At 36.7% G+C, this 5,780-nt stretch overlaps 1 long non-coding RNA gene across 1 annotated transcript; it reads left to right on the top strand.

Annotated features, from left to right (window-relative positions):
- Positions 1-3,109: 3,109 nt before the first annotated feature.
- Positions 3,110-5,617, top strand: LOC111987840 (uncharacterized). Its single transcript, XR_002880365.2, has 3 exons — positions 3,110-3,269; positions 3,351-3,393; positions 5,329-5,617. It is a non-coding gene; the product is annotated as an uncharacterized LOC111987840 (long non-coding RNA).
- Positions 5,618-5,780: the final 163 nt, after the last annotated feature.

Here is a 5,780-nt window from a genome sequence, read left to right as displayed (position 1 = left end):
GTTTTAGTTAAAAATGGACAAGTGTTGGCAGTTTACTGGTTATTAGTTGTAACGGTTTTGTTTCCTGCTTTTTTAGGAAAGTAATTAGAGTTACTTTCTTCCTTCTTCTTGATTCAGCTTGTATATATAGCGTGGGAGTTGTATCTTGTAATTTAACACTTTCATTTTCTCTGTTTTTCATTCAATAAGAGCAGAGGTTCTATTTAGAAAGTGTGCTTAGATATTTTCCCAAATACTTAGATTTTTTACAACTTGGAAATTGGCAAGACATGAAAGGGCTTGCTTGCATTTTTTAGGGCATTGTCATCAATGATCAATCCCTGTTTTGACAAAAGCTAAAATGGAAAATGCAAGAAATATGGAATTGGAATGTGGCTTAGATTGCAATTTGAATCGAGAGAACAACTAAATTTATAGGGGTTGATAAGGATATATAAAATTATAAATCAAGGTGTGGGGTTAAGGAGCATGGAATTAATGAGTTTTTTTTTTTTTTTTTTTTTTTTTTTTTTTTTTTTTTATGGGACCATGGAAAAGTGTACCCATCATAGACCCACCCACACTAGACCTATCTTTGCCAGCCATGACAGAACCCAACCCATTGTAATGAGTGGGTTTATACAAAGTTACAAATGCTGAGTATACTCTGCACCCCCCCAAAATCTATCAAGTACAATCAATGAATGCCAATCATCCATTACCAATAAACCCAGAAAAAAGAGAGAGTCCTTACTTTATTAAGTTAGTCGGAGCCAACCATTGAAGGAGAAAGACTGAGTGAGGTGGAGACAAAGCGACGGGAGCGAGAGGCAGCGACGGCGACGGTGACGGAGTGAGAGGGAATGAGAATGACCACGACGGTGATGGAGCGAGAGGGAATGAGAGTGAGAGAGAGAGAGAGACTAAGAGTGAGAGAGTGAGAGAGAGACTGAGAGTGAGAGAGGGAATGTGTTAGGAAACTAGAGGTTCCTAATGGGGATGAGTATGAATTATAAGGGAATTGATGAGGATTGTAGAGAAATTGACTTAATTCGAGGTAGTCACCCTTTATAGAGAAAGAGAAATATTAAGAGAGAGAGATGCACTAATGCACTAACAATTGGTTTATTCTTCATTGATATCTCATGTTGGATTACAATCATGTATTTATAGGATACTAGCTCTAATTTCATTGGCTCACATGGCCTTATCCTATTGGTTCTATTATTCTCCATGTGCATTAATAATTTCAACATGTGCTAAATGTGATTAACATGCTTGGAATTATACCTAACTAACTAATTACCTAACTAACTAAATCTCAACACAACAATTATTATCAATATGCTCATAGCATTCCTAACATTTCCCTCCCCTTGAAAACACCTTGCCCACAAGGTGTTGCTTGAAATGACACCTTCAGGAGAGGCGACCTACCATAGAACCAATACTCCAATGACATTTTGTAGGCATAGGATATCGTAAATTGACGATTACAAAGATATTGGCCATACATTAGCTTCATAGCTGTATTAGGTTCCCCAAAAGCATCATGGTTAATATGGATGACACCAAATGCACTAAAAATATGGTATAGAAGCTTCTTATCCACATTAAGGTCAAGGACTTCACTGGACTGTTTGCACCAATGTGTAAGCTCCTTTTGTTTTTCTTGATCGTTAATCACCAATGTTGGCAAGATGGTAACCTTACCATGAGATCCTGCCCAATATCACCCACGCCTTCAATGGGCAAATTAAGTGATTTCATGTGGTCCCACCAAGTGGTCCAAACCCATGACCAATTGATCTCATTGGCAGCCACACCATATAATAGTTTCTTTGGTTCCTTATTAGAACATTCCAGCTCTTTCAAAACCAACCAAAAGCACTTACAGTCATCAAAGCAAGCTAGAAAATCTGTCTGTACATGAGCATTTGTCCCCACTTTGACAAGAATGTCCAAGTTCAATTATGCCTTATCCTCTATAAGGTAAATGTCGTGGTGCAAAGAATTGATGAAGGGCACGATTGCAATGCTCATATCTGCCTCTTCCGTAGAACTTAAAGATTGGTGCACATTCTTTTTCTCTCCAACTGGCACGGCTAAAGGTTCATCTGCGCATTTGAAGTCGCTGGGAACTACTGGAGTTTGAGGTGTGCATTGAACCTGAACCTGAACCTAAACCGCAATAGGACCCTTGCATGGACCATTAAAACTCACTAATTCCTTTAAATCAAGAAACTCTTCAAGATTAGCCACATCTTCACTATCATTTGCATCTTCACTGTCAATGGCAGTTTTTGTTGATTCAACAACCTGCAACTTTTCACTTGTTCCTTCAAGAAGCTGTAACTCTTCTTCGGACATGTTTTCAAGATTCTCTTGCACTCTTGAAAGTTCTTCCTTCATGGCCATGTTAGATTCAACCAAAGCCTTCATCTTCATTGAAATATCATTGGCTTCTTCTAAGGCTTTGTTCAACATTTCCTGTAATTTTTTCAAAAGTTTCCTTTGATCACAATTGCTCGTCTCTGGATCAACGGCTCTGATACTATTTGTTAGGAACCTAGAGGTACCTAACGGGGATGAGTATGAATTATAAGGGAATTGATGGGGATTGTAGAGAAATTGACTTAATTCAAGGTAGTCACCCTCCATAGAGAAAGAGAGTGATTAAGAGGGAGAGAGATGCACTAATGCACTGACAATTGGTTTATTCTTCATTGATATCTCATATTAGATTACAATCATGTATTTATAGGAGACTAGCTCTAATCTCATTGGCCCACATGGCCTTATCCTATTGGTTCTATTATTCTTCATGTGCATTAATAATTTCAATATGTGCTAAATGTGATTAACATGCTTGAAATTATACCTAACTAACTAACTACCTAACTAACTAAATCTCAATATAACAATTATTATTCATATGCTCATAGCATTCCTAACAGAATGAGAGTGAGAAACTGTGTGTTTTGAACTTGAGTTTTTTTGAGTGCGTGCGATGATAGACACGTGGAGCGAAAGGAAACCAAGTACAAGAAACTCGAGTACAATATACTCGATTTTATAACCCAAAAACTAAATATAGATATTTTCAAAAAAAATCCCTCACTCCCACGGTCACCTTCACGCTTAACTCTCCCTCTCAGATTTCTCTTCAAAAACATAGCACTCCAGCAGACTCCGGTTCCTCTCTCCTACGCATCACCGGCTCCAAGGTTTGAGGCACCATCAGCAAGCTTCACCTTCCGCCGGCGCTGCCCATCGCCATCGAAACCCAGGTACTTTTCTGTCTTTTTAGATTAGATTTCTCCTTTTCTTTTCATTTTTCTTCGTCCTAACCTTTCTCTGGTTTTTCTTAGGTTCGATTTCTAATCTTGCTGGAAAAACACCTCAAAGTTTCAGGTTATATTTTTGATGAATCATAATTTTCACACATGCTTGATTTCTTATCATTTTTCATATGGGTTTGTTGGTGTTGGTTTGGTTGTGTGAGATTTATTTATTTCTTTGATGATTTTGACATTGGTTGTTTGATATGAGTTAGGGTTTATGATTTTCAGATATGGGTTTTTTTTTTTTTTTTTTGGGGGGTTTATTTATGTGTGGCATTATGATTTTGTGTGATGAAATTATTGTATTCTAGTTTATGACTTCCTTTTCTTTTCTTTTTCTCTGGATTGTTGTTGTCCCTATTTTGTTTTGTTTTTGTTTTTTTTCAGTGTTTCTTTGTGATATGTATAACATTTTTTTTTGGGAGCTAAAACCGATAGAAACTTTGATGGATACTATGGAATATTACGAGTAAAAACTGAGTTAAGAGCAAACTCAGCTAGGAGGAACACCAGCCCAACAAAGCGATATCCCCAAGGAAAAGAGAAAGAAGAAATTGAATAAGGCCAAAAGAACATGAGGCCAGACAACAACTATCCTCTAGCTATCAGATTAGACCTGTGCTGCCATCATGCTTTGGTAGTCTTCCAATAATCCACTAGTGCCCTGTATAATCACCCGTGGATGCACCTGAACCTGTTCAAAATTGAACTTGTTTCTTGTGTTCCAAATAGCCCAAGTTTAGTTAAAATTCAAAGAAGATAATAAGGAAACTAGGCTTTTGATTCATATTTAATTATTTATATCAGCCTCTGAGTAATGCATTTGGGAAGCATATTGATTGTAATTTCTGGACACTACACAATATCCGGCTAATGTTGCCTTATATACAGAGTTAGAGACTTCAAATTGTGTGAACTAGCTGAATAGGAACATCATAGGCTTCCATTGGGCACAATACCAACAAATATTGCTGTTCTTTAAAATTTTGATGAGCTACACATTGTGCTCAAGCTAATTACCTAAGCAGTCTTGAGATTGACGCTAAAATTGTCTTCTTGACTTCATAGATTAATGACATTAACATTATGGTTTTGATTTTGTGTTTTTTTTTTTAAATGGAGATTTAATTTTTTTTTCCATGTTTGGACCCAAAAGGTGTTAGACTTCCGTAAAACCTGTAATATAAGTCAGACAAGAATACATGCGAATCAAGATTTGGGTCACAAAAAAAGCTAGCTTTGCTGTACTCATTCTCTATCAAGCTTGGTTCTGGGTTTTGTCCAGAAATATTTTGCAGGTTCTGCTGTATCTTGGTTGAGAAATGTGAACCCCTGCCTCTTGATTGGAAGAGTCGAGATGGGTTGTTGGTTCAGAATGGAAAATGTGAGAGGCCCAGGCCACTGGCTTGGGGCCTTTAGTATTAGCTGCTAAATGTGACAATAATAATTGTTAAGCTAATGTTCTGTTATGGAGATAGGTATTGTTTCCAACAATCTTTAGTTTATTATTAGCTGAGTAAGATTTATGGAAATTTTCAGATTCCCCCTCCTCACAAAAAAATTAGCTGGGGAAAAGCCTTAAATAGCAGCAAGTTGTGTCAACTACATGATTTTTCTTTCTGCTGTTTGGACCTGTCAAAATCTAGGCTGTTTCTTGTAACAGTCAGACCATAATTCTTTGCTTGAGGCCCTATTGTTGCTCACTTATTCTTTTTGTTCTTTGTATGTCTTTGTGGTGGCATTGGTGCAGGAATGCATCAGCATATGAAAGAGCATGATATGCTCAATGCTTTTATACATCATTAATTGTTAGCATGTCCGCCACATGAAACTGGTTTAGTTTAGATGCCTACTGATTACTGCATTTTATCACCTTCATCTTACCATTCATCTAAATTGTCAGCGTTGCTGGTACATGCTGCATAACATTATTCGCAGTCAGTAATATCAAAGCTCCAATTTAATGTTTTATAGTAACACTAGTGATGTTTGATTCTGGCTGCAGGAAGTTACTTCAATTCTTACAGCAGATGGCATGTCAAGTGAGAAGATATTAAAGAACTTCTGACAAACCAGAGGTAGTTCATATTGTTTTATTATTTTTGAGCAACAGTTATTGATTTATTTGTTCCAACTGCTGATTATCATTTCAGCTTGGTGTAGAAAATAAAACATATTTTGGGATTTTTGAGCATCTTATTGTATGTGGGATGGTGTATGAACGTATACTTATTCTTGTGTTACATAGCAAAGCACTTGCCCAGCTTTCTGAAGACAATCTAATCCCATATTGCTACTTGCCCAGCTTTTGAATAAGAAATTAACATCAGCTTCACTTTAGAAAGTAAAGGAATTTGTTTGTTGTAAAGTGAGCAAAAACTTTTATAGATTTTGGCAGAACAAGGTTGTTCAAAATTAAGTAAAGAACATTATTTTTACTAGCTTTGATGATCCCTC

The sequence above is a fragment of the Quercus suber genome, unplaced genomic scaffold (genome assembly GCF_002906115.3).
Source record: "Quercus suber isolate HL8 unplaced genomic scaffold, Cork oak 2.0 scaffold_512, whole genome shotgun sequence".
Taxonomy (NCBI): domain Eukaryota; kingdom Viridiplantae; phylum Streptophyta; class Magnoliopsida; order Fagales; family Fagaceae; genus Quercus; species Quercus suber.
This window is presented reverse-complemented; position numbering and strand designations above follow the sequence as displayed.